Source organism: Podarcis cretensis, assembly GCF_951804945.1.
Source record: "Podarcis cretensis genome assembly, chromosome: 3".
NCBI classification, from domain to species: Eukaryota; Metazoa; Chordata; class Lepidosauria; order Squamata; family Lacertidae; genus Podarcis; species Podarcis cretensis.
In genome coordinates, this window is record NC_137172.1 from 52,465,831 (window position 1) to 52,485,298 (window position 19,468).

General features: G+C 44.4%; 1 long non-coding RNA gene across 1 annotated transcript in view; it reads left to right on the top strand.

Annotated features, from left to right (window-relative positions):
* The first annotated feature begins 2,362 nt into the window (after positions 1-2,362).
* Positions 2,363-19,468, top strand: part of LOC307213793 — a 47,194-nt gene continuing 30,088 nt past the window's right edge. Inside the window, exon 1 of the long non-coding RNA XR_013837692.1 lies at positions 2,363-3,032. This is a non-coding gene — a long non-coding RNA (uncharacterized lncRNA). The remainder of the gene's footprint in view (positions 3,033-19,468) is intronic.

Here is a 19,468-nt window from a genome sequence, read left to right on the forward strand (position 1 = left end):
AACATTGCCCACCCCAAATTGCCCTTCCAACATAAGAAGCTACCCTAATACAGTCAAGATCAGATCAAACCTATCTATTCTGAAGGAAATCAGTCCTGAGTGCTCACTGGAAGGACAGATCCTGAAGCTGAGGCTCCAATACTTTGGCCACCTCATGAGAAGAGAAGACTCCCTGGAAAAGACCATGATGTTGGGAAAGATGGAGGGCACAAGGAGAAGGGGACGACAGAGGACGAGATGGTTGGACAGTGTTCTCAAAGCTACCAGCATGAGTTTGACCAAACTGCGGGAGGCAGTGGAAGACAGGAGGGCCTGGCGTGCTCTGGTCCATGGGGTCACGAAGAGTTGGACACGACTAAATGACTAAACAACAACAACAATACAGAGTCAAACCATCTAGCTTAGTATTGTTGACATTGATTGTCTGCTGCTTTCATGGGTTTAAGACAGGGGACAAAGCTCTACCTGGGGATTCCAGGGATTGAAACTGGGGCCTTCAGATATCTAAAGGACTGACACTGGATGATGGAACAAGCTGGTTTTCTCCTGCTTTGGAGGGGTAGGACTCAAACCAATGGCTTCAAGTAACAAGAAATGAGATTCTGACTAAACATCAACAAGAACTTTCTGACCGTAAGATCTGTTCCACGACAGAAGGGACTCCCTCAGGAGGTGGTGGACTCTCCTTCCGTGGAGGTTTTTAAGCAGAGGTTGGATGGCCATCTGTCATGGATGCTTTAGTTGAGATTATTGTATTGCACGTGGTTGGACTGGATGACTCTCGGGGTCCCTTCCAACTCTACAATTATGTGATATAGAGGCCCTTTTCTTTCCATGCAAGTGCAGGTAGCTTTATCTTTCTGGTCTCCAACCCGACACTTGACTTTGGCTAAAATCCTTCCTATGCCTACTTCCCTGGACATAAGTCCCATCGAACTTAATGGAGCTTCCTCCTGAGTAGACATGTCTAGGGTCGCACTCTTAAAGCGTGAACAGGGCTGATACGTGTGTGTTCCTCCCAAGCCCCTAGACTTTATGGACCCTCGCCTGCCACGGACGCATTCCACAACAGAATGCCATGCTTTTTCCGGATTTTAAGGAGCGGGGGCGGAGGAGCGATTCCCGAGAGTGGCCCCGCTTGGGGGGCAGGGGAGGGAGTGCTCTGCAGTGGAGAACGCGTGTCTGCTTGCGTGCGTGTTTTGATTCCGCGACGTGCAATGGGAGCGCTGGGCAGCGCTGATGCGGCCGGGCTTGCTCCTATCCTGGAGCAGCGTGCTGTTGGCAGGCAGTTTCTTTGGGTTATTGAACATCTTTCCAAGCTGTCGTTGTGGTTTTTTTTGAGAGCAGGAGAGCGGCGGCGGCGGCGCGTGAGAGAGCGCGAGTTTGTACTTTAGCTGGGAATGACGAAGGACCTGGTGAGGGGGTGGGGCGGCCGGGGGTGGAGGTTACCTTTCTGGTTTCCCTCTTCTTGGCTGAGATGGCATTTGGTGGGGGCACGTGTGTGTTCTTTATTTCTGCAGTGCGTCCAGGGATGTGGATTTAGAATTGCGATGCCTTTTAAAGTACACATACACGTACGCTAACACAGAGTAACGGAAGCGTCTCCACCTGCGTCACACACCTGTGAAGCTTCGCCACGTTCCTTCTCACCATGCTGCAGCAGCAGATCCATAGCCAGAAACGGGGCCATTGGTAGCCAGAAATGGCTCCTTATAACAAAGAAAGCTGCCGTATACCGAGTCAGATCCTTGGCCCATCTAGCTTACTATTGCCCACACTGCCTGGCAAGTGACTCACCGGGATTTCAGGCAGGGGACCTTCCCAACCAAACCCGAGGATCGAACCCAAGACCTTCTGAGCTACTTACACCCCTTCCCCTCATTTAGCTGATCACAATATGGGGCGCGCGGGGGGGGGCAGTTGGGGATCGCTGCTGCGCCGTTCCTCCTGGCAAACTACGTGACGTAGATTCAGTAGGGACCAGCTTCCTTGATGGGGAAAAGCTTCACCTGTTGGATTTCTAGTCTCTTGAGCTCTTGGGAATAGAAGGGCTAAATTTTAATATTGGGGGAAATCTCCCTATCTCCCAGCCCGGAAAGAGAAAAAAGGGCGCTCTGGGCGTCGGATCACTTTCAGCCTCTCTTCATTTCGGCCTCATCAGGTTCAAGTTCTCAGCCGGCTGTGGGTCTCTCGTAAGGAATCGTGTGTTTTTGTGGCTCCACAGAAGCGTCGGCGACTGCAGAGATCCCTCTCTCCTTCTCTCTCCCTCTCTCTCTCCCCCCCCCCCGCTCCCCCAACTCCAAGCCTTTTCTAAACTGTTTTACGTTTGTTTTAGGAAGGGTGTGAGCGCTGCTGCAAATCATCTCGGCTTCCAAGTCTCTTGCTGAAAGGGTGCAGGTTGCTTACGCCCGAGCGCCCCTTATCATTTCAATAAATGCCAATTGCAGCCTTGGCGCTGTTATAGCAATGGAGCTACAGACGTCATTGCCTCCTCTTGGACGTGAGATGCGGCCAACCCCTCAGCCCCCTTCTCGCGCTCAAGAAAAACTCTGCAACTTCCAGCCAGGCGCGCAGTCTTTTGCCTAGAGCTCCTGGGCACCAGCAGCCCGCTAACAGAGGGACCGAAGAGGGATCAGCCAGCCCAGTTCTTTCTCTCTCTCTTCCAGGAGAAAAAGAATAATCATGAACTCTGTCGATTTGGGGGTGGCTGCCTTGCAAAAGGGCTTTGCAGAAGCTTCGGGGCAACAGATGGAGAGGGAACCAAGCAGCCAACATGTCTTTAAAGCAAGACTTGTCGAGCGCGGGGTTCCCTCCTTGGGGCGTCCAGGTTCCCTTGGGGCACCTGCTGCTCTTACTGTCTGCACCAGCAAAAGCTGGGAATTGGGGTGGGGGGACCTTAACTTCCAGCCACTTCTGTGGCGAGTCCTCCCCGATTTCGTCTCTCTTTTGCCTTCCGGACTGAACCCCTTTCTTTCAAACTTGCCCCAGAGGGCGAAACAACCGAGATCAAGCTCGCTGCGTAGTTTTGGAGGGTAAGTGTCCGTGAAGAGCGGGGGCGGGGGGGGGGGGAGGCGGCGTGGAGAACGCAGCAACCTCGCAGGGCAGAGCAGGTGGTAGAAAAGCCGCAAAGGCTGGCGGGGTGGGGTGGGGAGATGGGGAGAAAGAGACAGAGAGAAAGAAAAAGTGTGGCAGCTTCTGCCAAAGCAGCGCGTGCGTTTTTTGCATCGAGGCAGCCTGGAGTGGAAAGGGTTACAGAGGCATTTGGGGCAGGTGCGGGTGGTGGTGGGGAGAGAGCGGGACAGGACGCAGATCCTGTCCGACTGCTGGGATTCCACCTTCCGTAACCGGGGAGCGCGCGTGCTTAAGAGTCGAGTTGCGCGTGAACTCCTGGTGGCCAGCTGCGAAGCGCCGGCTGCCCGCAACGATTCCTTAAGAGTCCGGCGCAACTTCCTTCGAGGGGACTGGCTCTCTCCTAGGCAGCGTGCTTCGGCGCTAGCAAGCCGAAGGGATCCGGGATCGGAGCTGGGAGGAGCGAGCAGGCTCCTCCCACGCGCCCTGCGCCCGATCCGGCTTTCCTGCTCACTGCCCCCCTTCCTCCGGCTGGAAGGATCATCTGGTCCCTCTCCGCCCCCTGGCGTGAATTTCATCCGCTAGGACTCGCGCTCCGCGCACCCCACGCCGCTTCCCAAAGCAAAGCGCCCCCCCTGCAGGCGACTCGGGCCCCTTGCAGCCCTGTGAGGCTCAGGCTAATAACTCCTCCTCTTCCTCGCTCTCTGCAAGTCCTCCTCACCTTCATTGAGGTTCATTTAGAAACATTTCGCGCTGCACCCCGTCTCTAATATATATATATATTTATTTAGAAGGACTTCCCTATTGCTGTTACGCCCATGATCAGTTGGCCACTTTCTGAATTTCGCACCTCTACTTACTAGTTTCCCGAAAAAGGCTATAATAATAATAATAATAATAATAATAATAATAATAATAATAATGGTGGTCCGGAGGGGGGTGGGGAGCAGATCCCATAACCAAGCAACCCTCTTTCGACGTGGGGCTGCGCGGATGGGCTTGTGATTTGTAGGATTGCTCTACTTAAACCCTGCCTCCTCCTTGCTCTCCAGCCACTCTAAAGTCTCTCCCCCTTTTAAAGCAGCGATTCCTTTCCATCCGCGGCGGTGTGTGTTACGCGCGCGTGTGTCTCGCTTTCTCCCTCCCGATCTCCCTGGAGAGAGAGAGAGAGCGAGAGAGAGAGCGAGCGAGGGGGGAAGGAAACTCTACTCCCAAGCCCCGTCCAGATGTCGAAGAAACGCAAAACCCCCGAGGGTGGAGGATCCGGCCTCCCCGAGGAGGAACCCAAAACCCAGTTGGGGGACAGCGAAGAGCAAGGTAGGAGGGGGGGCGGAAAGCTGGTTCGCCTGCTAGGGGAAAATATTAAGAGTGGGATCCCAGCATAGGAATGCATCTTTGAGCCGATCAGATCCCCCACCAGCTGCTTGAGTTGGGCTGGCGACTGTCAAATTTAGGCCAGATTCCCTCTAGTCCAGGCTCTGTGATTGTATATATACTTCTATTGTGTGTCTCGGGGTACTGTTGAACTTTTGGGAGTGAAGGGTGAAAAGGCAGGAGAGGAAACAAAAGGGACGATTGATTGATTGATTGGCTGATCAAGTGATGGGAGGAGTGGCTGCTGGGTGGCTGATCAATCGTTCTTCCCTCCCCAGCCCTTTAATTTCAGTTGCATATGGTGTGCTCCTTTCAGTCTGTTTTTGGAGCATTGGGGAAATATTATGTGGAGATCAGTATGTTTGGCGGTGTTGTGGGAGTGGGGGCAGCTGGTGAGTGAGAGTGCATTTCTCTGTGGGAAAGACTGGTGGAGGGTCTCCTTACTTCCTCCTTTGGCAAATCCTCCATCTCTGCCAAGGTGCTAGTTGCAAGATGCCGATTGCTGCAAATATTGTACTGGCATCGCACTTGAGAGAAAGTTGTGGGTTTTTTCTTTGCTGCATTCCCCCCCCCCCCCGTGTGTGGGGAGCTGCCATGCACTTTAGCAGCTGGTGTGGGAAAGCAGTTCAGCCCTGCCCTCTTTTGATCTCTTAGGCACTTTTGCAGTTGTTTGTTCTTTCAGTTCACCTGCTCGTTTTCTTTCTCTTTTGGTGCTTATTCTGCTTTTCTGGGGCCTAGGTTTCACTCCAAGCCAAGGCACAGTCTCGAAGGGCTCGTCATTACAATGCAGAGGAGGGATTGGGGTGTGTTGGGGGGTCAGTGGTCCAAGCGATGATTGTGAAGAGCAAGCTGGAGATTGTGTGTCCCCCGTGGACTGTAAATGTGTTTCTGCCAATGGCAGAATTGAGACAGTGCATTTGCCTTGTTGGCAGGTGAAAAACCTGAGACTGGAGCCGAAAGAGAGGGAATGCATGTCATCCAATATGGAGTCAGTTGTCCTTGTTCTCAAAATGTTGAGGATCAAAATGCCGTCAAAGCCGATCAAGGCTTGGGAGATTCAGTCTCCGCCATGGATGTGTTTCTGGGGGGTGATATGATGTGGGTTTTCATCTGTCTTCATTGCATCAAGCCCAGTTCTTGGTGTGCTCTGCAAACATTTTCACAATGACGCAGTCATGGCGTTCCACCATTTGCTTTGAAGGGGCTTCTGGAAGGTTTTCGTTCTTCCTCTGTATTAGAGTCCTTCAGCATCAAAATAAATGAAAGCCATCCTTTCCAATCCTAAACTATTTGTCTGGGAAAACAAGTCCAGTCACTTGCAGGCAAACCCAAACCTTCTGTGCATATTTCTATGCAGTTTATTTTCTTTTCAGTTGCTTGGAAGTGAATAATTTTTTCAGAAAACCTTCCTTCCTTCATTGAACAGAGACCTGAAAGCTGCAAGTGAAGTGCTATTTACACTACTGGGTTGCTTGCAGTGAACATGGAAGCTCACGGAGAACACTGGCGCAGTGCAAATGTGATGGTTTCAAAACCGCTGCTTGTCAAGAAACCTCATGTAATGGCGGACAAAAGTAAATTATGTTACAACAACACCTTTATTTGGAAACAAAGTAGAACTGATGAGCATACTTCCTCAGATTTGCAAATGTTTAATTAGCGAGTGATTGCCTAGCCTCTGCTCTGCTCACCTAATTTCCGACTCACTTCCATTGCAGCCAAGGTATTGAGCATGGTCCAGATGATCTTTTTCAAAGCCTCAATGGCTGTTGGTCCTTTGTAGGCTGGAGGATTCAAGCTCCAAATGCGTCAGCTCAGCTCTAATGCTGGGCAGTGGTGAAACAAGTGTCTGCATGGCACTCAATGCCAGTGAATGCTACAAGTACTCATTTCAGAGAGCAGACAAAGCTTGTGCACCTATATTATGTGTATCCACTGCAGATTCATGTACGTTCATTGATACTGTAAAATCATGGAACTAAACTTAGAATGCTTGACTTGCCACACTTATTTTTACATAAGCATATTTAAAAGGCTTTCTTCCCAGTTGACAGGAAAAATAATTCTGTTTGCTAATTTTGTGAAAATGTAATTGTGTAAACCATTTGAAGTATATAGAATGCCACAATATCTGTGTGTGTGTGTGTGTGTGAGGGGGTGTTCTCTTTTATAGTACCACTATGGATTATCCTAAAATGATTTGCTGTATACAGTGGTACCTCGGGTTAAGAACTTAATTCGTTCCGGAGGTCCGTTCTTAACCTGAAACTGTTCTTAACCTGAGGTACCACTTTAGATAATGGGGCTTCCCGCTGCTGCTGTGCCGCCGCACAATTTCTGTTCTCATCCTGAAGCAAGGTTCTTAACCTAAGGTACTATTTCTGGGTTAGCAGAGTCTGTAACCTAAAGCGTCTGTAACCTGAAGCGTCTGTAACCCGAGGTACCACTGTACATACAAAACACTTGTGTTTTACAGAGACAAAATACTTACTAGGCTCCAACATGCATTACATTGTGATTATTCAACCCAATGAAAGTCTGCCAACATAAATTTCCAATCTACGTGGGGCACGTATATCCCTAGTTTTGTTTAATTTAGACAGGTGATATTATTTATTAACCCTGCTAGGATTTCTAGAAATTGCAAAAATGCAGGGGGACTGCAAAAACCTTCCTGCTTTGCATGTAACAACAGGAAAAGAATAGATGAAGGCTGGAGATTGGAGCAACCGATCAAAGCTTTGCTGTTGTAATTCTTTACAGTATTTGGTAAATACAGGGTATAATCTGCTAGTAAGCAAATTGACTTTTTCTAAGGACATGTGTGGTTCTTAAGTATCTCTGGCCAACAGCACTTAATTCATACATAACATCACAATGAGTTCTCCTCTCCTTGTCTTTTATTATATTAACAAGCCCATGCCGTATAATTTTGACATCCTGAATCCTGCTTTTCTGCACATGCAACAAAGCAGACGACTGAACGATGGTCTGCTGAATGCTGATGGTGCACACACAGAATCTCTCTTAGCGTTCTGAGCTGGAGAAGAACAGGATTTGATTCATAATAAAGCCAAACATGATGGACTGGACAAATTCATATACTGAACTAGGGGCTGTTTATGATGAACTTCAATGACATAAATAGTTTATATACATAGAACTTATTACTAGTTAGATTTGTGTGCTCCAAATAATCCAAGGAGACTCGGCTGAATATCTGATGTTCAGATATTACTGCTTTTTTATTACTGGATATTTGCAAGTATGAATGATTCAGCTTAAATATGAGATTAAAAGTAGTGTCTGAAATCAGCCATCTATGAGAACAGGAAGGCATTAGCTAAATGAAGCAAATGTTTAAAATGAATGTAGTCTCTACTGCAGCAGGACAACATTAACTTCTTCAAAAAATGTGCAATATTTATTTTGTGTATCCTATCCTTCCACTGTCAAAACAGTGCTTGCACTATTATAAAAAAGCATAATAATATAATAATAAGAATTTCAATAAAATCGCCTCTTTATTTGTCATTAAGATTAGACAACTCCAGTGGCAAGATCACCTGCTAAAATTTCAACCAGGCAAGCAAAATATAAGATGGTCAAAATATAAGCAATGTGGACTAGGTGGTAGAATAGAGACAAAAGGAGCCAAACAGTTTTCCTGAAGATTTCCACAGTTTTGGTGCAATCACACAGAATATGTAATACATCTCAAACAGTCTTGCGTCTGTTTAGTTGGGATGCAGAAATTGACCTTTCTATGGTCCTTCAGTTAAACTTGGCCCAAGGCATTTGCGAATTTAAAGGTATTTACCAGCACCCAAAATTATTCCCATCTGGTAACCAGTGCATTGTTGCAAAATGGTGCAACCGAGCACCCACAAACAGCTGAAACATCTGGAGACTTTTGAGAGATAGGTAGCCTCCTGTAAAGTGTCACATCTAGAATGCAAAAAATAAAATTAAAATAAAAAATCAGTGTAGCCATCTGATGTTCATCTTATGTCTCTCGCGATGCAGACAAACCCTTACTGTGGCCTTAAGGAGATCAGCATAAATTTAAAAAAAAATGTTAGCGTAATATTTTAGGGCAGCTTTTGGTTAAAGCATCTCATTTCCATGTAGAATTTAACTAGAGGAGTATAAACAGCATTCCCAGGACAGCTTAGTTTGATGGCAGCTCTTGCTTCCTTAACACCCAAATTCCTGGAAGCATTCACATAGGTCCGGATGTCCAAGGGCTGAGCAGTTCCTGGGCTGATCATGTTGTATATGGGATTCACTTAGGCACCTCATCTGGCTCTGTTCCATGCAGGGCATCCTGCCTATGATGTTAAGGATGCAGCAAAGTCAGAGGTCTCTGGCTGCAGGCATAAACCAAGCTCTAACACATAACGGTGGGCTTCTGAGGGCTGAAGTGGATGTGGCGCTATGTGTGCACAGTTTTTTTAAATGCAAATAGAAGCTGCTGAGGGAGACTGATTATTACTGGGATCTGGAACAGCTTTCTTGGGTAGTCTGGAGCCACTAGTGGACTCTAGTTTCCTGGAAGGTGTGTTGCTGTTACCAGGAGGGGTAGTTGTTGCTGTGCAGATGCACTGGCAACATTGCCTGACTTATCTGGTGTGGTTGCACCAAGCCACCCTTCCCTGGAATCAGCATGGTGGCTCCATCTCCTCAAGTGAGCTCCTTCAGCTGGAATCACAGCAGGGGAAGGGGATATTAACACTTTCCTTGCCTCCTGTTGTCTATACAAAAGCCACTTCTTTGAAGTGGCAATTTGCACTGTAAGGAAATCCCCCCCCCCAATTTTTAGTTAGTTTTTTTTAAAATCTCCCCTCATTTGATGCCACTGGGGGATTCCCACTCCAGAGTAAATACTAGCTTCAGAAAATGGGTTTTCTTCCTGTTAGCAATAGAGAAAGCAAGCGTTGTACTTTTCCCAACGTCCAGTCAGCTCTGATTGCTTTATTCACCAGCCTCCGCCAGAAGCTCTGTCTACATTTTTCAAAATACAGTGGTACCTCAGGTTACATATGCTTCAGGTTATATACGCTTCAGGTTACACACTCCGCTAACCCAGAAATAGTGCTTCAGGTTAAGAACTTTGCTTCAGGATAAGAACAGAAATCGGGCTCTGGCGGCGCAGTGTCAGCAGGAGGCCCCATTAGCTAAAGTGGTGCTTCAGGTTAAGAACAGTTTCAGGTTAAGAATGGACCTCTGGAACGAATGAACGAATTAAGTACTTAACCTGAGGTATCACTGTATGTTAAATGCAGAAATGCATTTAATGCCACATCTAGTTTGACCCTGACTTTTTCCTCCCCTTTCTCGTAGTACAGGAAAGTATTATGAGTACCTGAAACTTGTATGGCTTTAAAAAGGGATTAGACAGATTCATGGAGGGTAAGGCTATCAGTGGGCACTAATCATGTTCTCTTCATACTGGCGTGGTGTTGAGAGCCAGTGTGTAATGGTTAGAGTGCTGGAATATGACCTGAGAGATCAGGTTTCAAATCCCCACTCAGCCATGAAGCTCACTGTGTGACCTGCTCAGAAGCAAGTCCTATTAAATTCAGTGGAGCTTACTCCCAGGTAAGTGTGGTTAGGGTTACAGCCTTTATCTGGATCCAACCCATGGTGTGACTGCAGCTGTGCCTTTTGGCTTGTGGTGTGAGGTTGCAGTTGTTTGTTCTAACCTGTTGACAAAAGGGCAGAATAACTAAAATATTCCATGGCTACCTGAGCACAACCAGTGCTTTTTTCTGGGGGGATGCACACCCCTAAACATTTTGTTAATCTAAGTTTGGCCTCATTGAGGGGCAGTATTTCAGTATGAGTAGGAAAATGAGAGTACCTCTAAACATTTTTTTTAAGGAAAAAAAGCACTGTGCATAACTATTGGTTCAGTAGCATGTTTATTTATAACAAGGCTTATCCTGACATTGATTCGTTCTCCTTTATTTTCAAAATTGTTTGTCTTATATGTATAACAGTAGCTGATTGCGTTCTGTGATATCCTGCAAGTTATCAAAATAGTGCCAATTGTTCTTGGTAAAGTAAAACTACGAAGAACACAGACAATAATTGAATGTTGTGGTAGTGGTGAATGCAGCTATGAATATTTTGTTTATCACTAGCCTTTTAGACTAACAAGAGCAATTTACATTTCACCGGCTAGGGTTGTAGTTTTCAGTCTGGACTCAGGCACACGAGTTTTCTTAGAAACCTCATTTTTAAAGCAATCTTTGACATCAGATCCCAGGAATAGATTGAGAGGAAGAGTGCAGTAGCCAGATTTGCAAGTCTGCTTTGGAACTGGGCAAGACATTCAGCAGTAAGGGATCAGCTGCCTTGGACTTGGCAGTCTAGAAATTTTGCACTGGATTGCCAATAAACCAAAAGACTAAAATCTGTGTTTGGAAGAAATAATACAGCTTTGAATGAACATTTTATGCAGCATCCTGCTCCCCCCCCTTTTTTTTGAGGGAGGAGCTTATGTTATACAAGTTAGGAAAAAGTAGTGTAGCAGATAAAGCATTGGTCTTGATTCCCACCCCCTCTGCACCTTCCTATACAGTATCTAAAATGTTGCCAAGCAGTTTTAGTGTTCCTCCTTGCCTCCTCCCTGCCTTTCTTTTCATCAGTAGCATTTTAAATTCACCTTTCACCAATATAACTATTACTACTGTTATCGTCATTATTTTGCTATTCTTATTTAAAGCAGCGACAACAGTCCAGCAAGTTAAGAGCAGGTAAAATACCGGTAAAACACAAAATAAAAATTTCTGACATAAAAGTACAACCAATTAAGAGCAGCAAAATAGTATCCCATAAATGCTTGGGAAAATAGAGGTTTTAAGCTGGCGTCGGAATGTCAGCAGCGTTGCTGCCAGTCATACTTCTGTGGGGAGGGAATACTCCAAGTAGGGCACCCTCACCAAGAAGGCTTCTGGTGGTGGGACATTGAAAATATTATCTCTGAGGTGCTAGATGCAAGAATTGAGGCAGGCATCCTGTTTATTGCACCCTAACTCCTGGGCTAAATCTCTTCACATCTTTAGGCCAAGGTCTTTATTCTCTAAAAAACCTTTGGGTCACTGAAGAAAGAGAATGGGTTGCTCTCCTTGACTTTGCAATTCTGCAATGGATTCAGATTGTTGCTTTTAAGATAGAGTTGATTTTGTTGTTTTATGTAGTCTTCAAGCCATTTCAGGGCTTAGTACATGGGGCACATTTTTCTTTTTAACTGTATTAATAAACAGGCTGTGAGGCTCTTCATTGAAGTGTATTCACTAAGGTGAATTCAAGCAGAGTGAGCCTATAATCTGAATAAACTACAGAATGAGTCTTTGGAACACTTCTGTGTTTTGTTTCTCTTAAATCTCTGTCTACAGTGCCCACTACCTTTCCCACAAATTGGTTTTAAGTTCTTCATAACAGGAATTATATCACATTTTGTCTGAGACTTACCTTATTTGACTTTTTCCTTCTTCCAATTCATTCTGAGGAAAGGAGCTGAGTCACTGTGAGGCAAACCTAGCAACTGTTGAATAAGACACAAGCACAGATAATACTAACGTGTAAACAGGAGTAGCGTTTACAGTTTTGCCACTTCACTTTTTTGGAAAATAATGAAATGTGCCTAAACTGAGATTGTTACAACTTTGAATATAAAATGTGCTTAAGGTCCAACATTGAGCTACTCACCCTCTACTGTCTGTTGCTTCTGAAAGTATATTGAGATCATCATTTTTTTGTGCTCTGTTTTCATGAACTGTAAACTGTTTTCTGACACACAGTCAAATTATTTGGTAACTTCTTGCTGGCATTGCTTTTGACACATTTACAAATACAGGGTTACCAGACCTCCAAGTGTCCCTATTTTTCAGGGACAGTCCTGGATTTACAGAAGCTGCCCTGGTTCCTGATTTGATTCCAGAATGTCCCACTTTTCCTTAGAATGTCTCTAGTTTCATTGGAGAAATGTTGGTGTGTATGGAGTTAGGTGTCCCCTGAGCCAGGGAGAGAAGTAACTATACAACCTTTAGAAGACATCTGAAGGCAGTCCTGCGTAGGGAAGGTTTTAAAAAAATGTTTAATGTTTTATTATGTTTGGAAGTTGCCCAGAGATGGGTGGGGTATAAATAATAAAATAATCATTGTTGTTGTTGTTGAATAGGACATCCCTATTTTCATCAGAGAAATGTTGGAGGGTATGTATTACCTTGTAGGCTTGGGAAATGGGATTTGATTTATGAAATGGAATTTGCTCTTCAACCAGTTGGCCTCGACCACTACCAGGCCGCAACCTGATCTAAAGTGGTTCACAACAGGAGCACTACCGCCATAAATGTACATGGCTAAGGATGGATCTTGGTTCTGAAAAGGCTGAAGATTATAGGTTTAGGTGAACAAAATAATTCAGGTAAAATTTAACTCTAATTGTACTGAGCTGTGATTGCAAATATTGCTATCTCATGAGTATATATTAGAATGTTAGTCTTAATTTTTCTTTTAAAATGCCTGTAATTAGGTTCTGAGCCTTCCCTTTAACTGTTTTTGTTTGACCCTGGATTTTGTATAAGGCTTTGTCAAACTACAAGGCATAGTGAGCGTGGTGTAGTGGTTAGAGTAGTGGGAGATGAGAGTTCAAATCGCTGGTCAGCCGGGAAGTTTACAGGTTGACCTTGGGTCAGTCGCTATCTCTCAGCCTAATTTGCCTCATAGAATTGCTGAGGAGAGAAAATGGAGGGGGGGGGTAAACAACGTATGCCACCTGGAACTCCTTGGAGGAAAGGTGAGGTGTAAATGTCAGAACATTTTTTCTTATGCTCAGAACTATTTTTTTTCCTTTTTTTTTTTGGTAAATATTTATTAAGATTTTCCAATTTTATACACACAAAAAAACTTTAACACAACAAAAAACAAAAGTATACATTTAAAAAACGACACAAAACAGATATAATTCCCAATTCTTATTTCCATTACCTTATATCCCGGACTTCCTCTCACCTCCCCCTTTTGTATTCCAGTTTAGATTCTTAAATTCAGCAAAGTCCTTGTTACCACATTAATATAACTTATTATAACTTATTATTCCACCTTTACGTTACAGCTGGTAACCATTTAATTTCTGTCCAACATCATTCTAACTTTCATTGATTTTACAGTATTTCTGTAGATAATCCTTAAATTTCCTCCAATCTTCTTCCGCCGACTCTTTCCCCTGGTCTCGGATTCTGCCAAGAACTATTTTTTTTTCTAGACTGCTCTAGAAAAACTATATTGAGAAAACTAGGATAACGAAGAACTCATAGAATCATAGAATTGTAGAGCTGGAAGGACCACGAGGGTCTTCAGTCCAACCCCTTGAAATGCAGGAATCTTTTTGGCTAACGTGGGGCTCAGAATTAAGACCCTCAGAAATACCCAGAAAAGAAAAGCATGATGACTGCTGGCTGGGATTAGGGACAAGAACATTATTGACGTATTGCTGTACCTTGGCTTTCGGTTTATTTATTTTGTCTGCAAAAATGTCTACACCACCAATATCAAGAAAAAATGTCATGGTGACAAACAGCATAAAATCAACAATTAAATTGCATCCGTAAAACAAATGAATACAGGACAAATCTGTAGATCAAATTAAGACATCAACATGCCTGGATCAGCTCTCAGGGCAAGGCTAGATGAGCAGCTGTGGACCAGGTTCCCTGAAAGGCTGACTTCTCCTCCAATGCCTGGTAAGGGTGTTAAAATCAACCAATGAAATCTGGTTAGTCTTGTCAGTTGCCACAGCCTAATGGTTATGGAGGTGGGATTTTTCACTGGTGGCCCTGGTGTTAAATGCATTCCCTACTGAAATACAAGAGGTCTCATCTGTATTGTCATTCTGTTGGCTTTGAAGATGCATTGGTTTTCACAGGCATTCCTTTGATCTCGCTACCTTGGTCCTTCAAAATTGCTGTGGTTTTTTTTCATAGGATTGTTTTATTCCGTATTTTAATTATGGGCATTTTTGTTGAATGCTTGCCTTTTATACTTGTAAAACCACCTAGAAGCCTGTTTTGGCATTTCTATAAATTGTTTATTATTAGTAATACTGTAATGATAACAGGTGAGTTTTAGGTGGGTGTCTAAATGGCAATACTGTAGGTGCCTGATGGATGTTCATTAGATACACATTCTAAAAGGCACGTGCTGCCACATTAATGGCCCTGGTCTCAGAGAATTTAAGACAAACCTCAGGAGCATACAGCACTGCTAGGAGTGTCTCTCTTGAAGTTCAAAGTGACAGGGATACATAAGGTAAGGCATTCCAGCAGTAGAGGAAGTTTTCTGAAAACATTGTAGTTGTACTTATGTATTAATTGACAAGAGGAGCTGAATGTGGAACTGTTCTTTCTGAAACTTTGTAATCAGATATTAGTGTCACTTTTCCTATCTTAGCTGTCAGTCATCCTATCTTGAATTGTGGTCCCATCATCTGACATGCTAAGGGTCCAACCATGTGTAACACTAAATCTGTTTTTGCATTTAACATGCATGTTCTTGTTTCAAAAAAAATAAAATAAAAAAATGCAAATGGCAGCTGCTGGACGTGCTGGCAATTTTTGGGATCCCAGGTACATAGTACCCAATACTAGTCAGCTTGGGTCAGCATCTGAGACAATATATCCAGAAGTTCCTCTAACCCTCACTGAGAGTAAAAAAATATATACAATAATAATACATCAAACCAAAGAATTAGTAGTTTGCTGCTCTTTTGTGACATCCAAAATCAGCTGCCTGAGGCAGCTACTTCACTTTGCATAGAGGTAGGACTGGCCATGTATAACGCCAGCTCTGAAGGGGTGTGAGGTGGGGAACATCTAAGTACGTGAAATGTTTAGACTTCAGGATATAAACAGAGGGTACATATTAGATTTTTACTTGAAAAGTAAGCATTCTCCTCCCCCTTAGTATATCTGCTTGCTTTTTATTCTGCTCCCTGTATGGAAGTTGTATGGCACCCCACAATATGAGTATCATGAAGTGTGAGCCTGTTAGGATATTTCTTCCCAAGAAGTCAAGCTATTTATGTGCGTCACAGCAGGGCTGGCATGGCATAATTCCCATAAAATCCAAAATCTCCCTAGAGGAACATCATTGCTTGTTCTGAAACAAAACATAAAACTTTCTGTAAAGTCTTGTCTAAAGTTCAGCAGACATTCGCCAAATGTAAGTTCACACCTAGAACTCCCCCCCCCCCCGAAAAAAACTTTTATGGATTTTGGCTTATTTTGGCTGAATTTCAGGGCACTGCTGTCAATCTCAAATTTGGCTAGGAAGACTTCAGTTAAAAACATTCACTCTGGACCAAAGGCAAATAAGGATGTTGTAAGATTCAGTGAAATTGAAGTTAAAGCTCTTTTACAGGATATAATTATTCTTGATTTTATTTGGGAGAAGGTTTGCACTTATACTCAAATTATATATATTTAAAAATAATTCCATTTGTGCATAGGGTTAGGAACATAGGGAACTGGCTGGGGCCACCTAGCTCAGCACTGTCTGCTCTGAATGGTAGCAGCTCTTCAGGATTATAGGCAGGCATCACTCCAAACCCTACCTGGAGCCTGCTGCATGCAAGACAGATGCTCTGCCACTGAGCTATGGCCCTCCCTTCCCCATTTACTAGTAAGAAGGTTTAAACTTGGCTTGGACTGGACGTGTCCACCCTACTTGCTCATGAGCCAGTGTGATGTGAAAACCCCCATTTGACCATGAAGTTCCCTGAGTCACAGGGTTGTTGTGGGGATTAAATGAGGGAGAGAACCATGCATGGCAACTTGAGCTCCTTGAATAAAAAGGTGGAATGCAATAAGAAAATGAATGAGTTAAGGAGGGGAAAGTAAATTTGTCACCTCCTGTGGCATGACTAGAAGAACTTGTGGCCTCCCAACTGTTTGACTCTAGTTCTTTTGATTGCAAACGTTCAATTTAGTACAGGCAGGAACTGGTGGTGGCCATGTGTCCTAATTTATTGGTGACAATCCTCTGTTTGAAGGGCTGGCCAGGCCCAAGCCTGGTTACAAGATAAAGGATCCTAAGTAGGGAAAGAAGGAGGTGCCTTGAAGTTTCCCATCAGCTGTTAGCAGCTGGACAGCGAACTAAGCAGGCTGTCCAGTTTCCCCTTGATGGTAAGTCATGTAAAAAGTAAAGGTAAAGGTACCCCTGCCTGTACGGGCCAGTCGTGTCCGACTCTGGGGTTGCACACCCATCTTGCTTAAGAGGCTGGGGGCCAGCGCTGTCCGAAGACACTTCCGGGTCACGTGGCCAGCGTGACAAGCTGCATCTGGCAAGCCAGCGCAGCACACGGAAACGCCGTTTACCTTCCCGCTAGTAAGCGGTCCCTATTTATCTACTTGCACCCGGGGGTGCTTTCGAACTGCTAGGTTGGCAGGCGCTGGGACCGAGCAACGGGAGCGCACCCCACCGCGGGGATTCGAACCGCCGACCTGACGATCGGCAAGTCCTAGGCGCTGAGGTTTTACCCACAGCGCCACCCGCGTCCCGCGTCATGTAATGTGCTTAAATTATAGCAATTATTTCTAAATTTGCATCTATCTCCGTAAATTAGCTTATCCAAGTTTTCAGCAAATCTGTATTCCCCTTAGTGGAGACTCCTAGTGGAGTTTCAGATTTTGTCAAAATGAAGCAGACAAACCAAATTTACCAAAAATAAATGGCTTATCCCTGTCTCACCTCCTGGGCAGGAAATAGATAAGTGGAACATGAAAGTACCAGACCCAAGTGACCTGAAATCTTTTTACGGTAGAGTGAAACACAAGATTTTCTAGGCTAGATCAGAATGCCTCTATAGACCAGGTAGGTAGCCGTGTTGATCTGACAATCGAAATAAATTTAAAAATTTAAAAAATGTCCAGTAGCACCTTAGAGACCAAGTAATTTGTTTTGGGTATAAGCTTTCATGTGCATGCACACTTCTTCAGATACAGTGAAACAGAAGTCACCAGACCCTTATATATAGTGGGAGGGCGGGGTGGGGTTTTTTCTGAAGGGTAGTAGGAGATGGGTGATTGACTCAATGGATATGGTAAACCTGTTGTCTTATTGTCTCATTACATATGCTAAAGCTATTTTTGGTCACCTGCAGACCATCCCTTGCTTTTTCCTGTAGGACTAATTGCAGTCGTTAACAGTTGTCAACAGGTTTACCATACCAACATTTGCTCTTGCTTTTCAACAGTTACCGTATTTTTTGCTCTATAAGACTCACTTTTTCCCTCCTAAAAAGTAAGGGGAAATGTGTGTGTGTCTTATGGAGCGAATGCAGGCTGCACAGCTATCCCAGAAGCCACAACAGCAAGAGGGATTGCTGCTTTCACTGCACAGTGATCCCTCTTGCTGTTCTGCCTTCTGAGAATATTTTTTTTTTCTTGTTTTCCTCCTCCAAAAACTAGGTGCGTCTTGTGGTCTGGTGCGTCTTATAGAGTGAAAAACATGATACATTCTGTTCAATCAACTCTTTGAAATAAAGAGCAGTGTGCTATACTATGTGGTTCTGCATCCCCATTCATATTGCTTCCATAGAACATCGCAGCACATGCTTCTCTTTCTTCAGTGTTTTGGAGCACATGTGAAAAACCTCCTATGTCTGATAATTTGACCTTCTTGTTTTAACCACCCAAGCAAGAAGGAAATATTAATTAGGGAATTGTTTTTCTCAACTACAGAACAAGTTGGCTTGCTTAACTAAATAATGACTGGATTCATAGCATGTCATATGTAGGAGACTGCAGTGCTGGCAACTGTAGCTGCCCACTGATTCATTCCCATCTGTTCTTGCCTTGCAAAACAGTAGGTGAAACAGAGAAGGAAACAGAATGCAATACCTCTGCATAATATGGGATTGGCAGGTTCCTAGTGGTATAGAGGAATTTAGGTGGGAGTACAGGAAAACATTGGACATGGGTGGTGCTGTGGGTTAAACCACAGAGCCTAGGGCTTGCCGATCAGAAGGTCGGCAGTTCAAATCCCCCGACAGGGTGAGCTCCTGTTGTTTGATCCCTGCTCCTTCCAACCTAGCAGTTTGAAAGCATGTCAAGTGCAAGTAGATAAGTAGGTACTGTTCCAGCGGGAAGGTAAACAGCGTTTCCGTGTGCTGCTCTGGTTTCGCCATAAGCGGCTTAGTCATGCTGGCCACATGATCTGAGCTCCCTCAGCCAGTAAAGCAAGATGAGCGCCGCAACCCCAGAGTCGTTCGCAACTGGACTTAACTGTCAGGGGTCCTTTACCTTTTTACAGGAAAACATAGGCTTAAACTAGCTTTTAATAGAGTCCAGACCTGAAATAGCTGTTAGAGATACAACATTTTCTCAGATACCAGTAGTGCTATAGCAGTAAACTTTGAAGAGTACCATGACAGCCCTTAGGAATACATGAAGCTGTCTTATACAATGTCAAGCCACTCACCCATCTAGCTAGACTGGCAGTGGCTTACTGGGGTTTCAGGCAGAAGAAATGGAAAAAAGAGAAGCTTGAATACATTAAAGGGAAAAACACTGAAAGGAGAAAAAAGGTGGCTGTTTTAAATGGTGGGAAAAGTTTGTGTAAACTTGGTTGGAGAATCACTGAGAGGGGAAAAATTATTTTAAACAATGGTAGACATTTGAGTAGAGCAAGTGGAGGTGACACAGGGGAAGTGGCAGTTTTTAAAAAGTTTGAGTATGGCAAGAAGGGAGTTTAGAAAAGTATTGTGTTAGCTTTTCGGTGCTGGCTTTGTGTTGCATCCATTTCTGTTATTGGTCCTTGGACTCAGCTGCACTTGCAAATTATATTGTTATAACTGTGTTATAAACATCCGTCACCAGATGGCGCTGTAGAGCTGTCATCTGTCACCATTGAGATTTTCCATTAAGAGCTTTATAATGCATTTTTCAGTAACTTTTTTTTATGTGTATAGATCCAGCCCTTGTTTGTTTTCATATAAAACAACCCATCAGTATTCCTC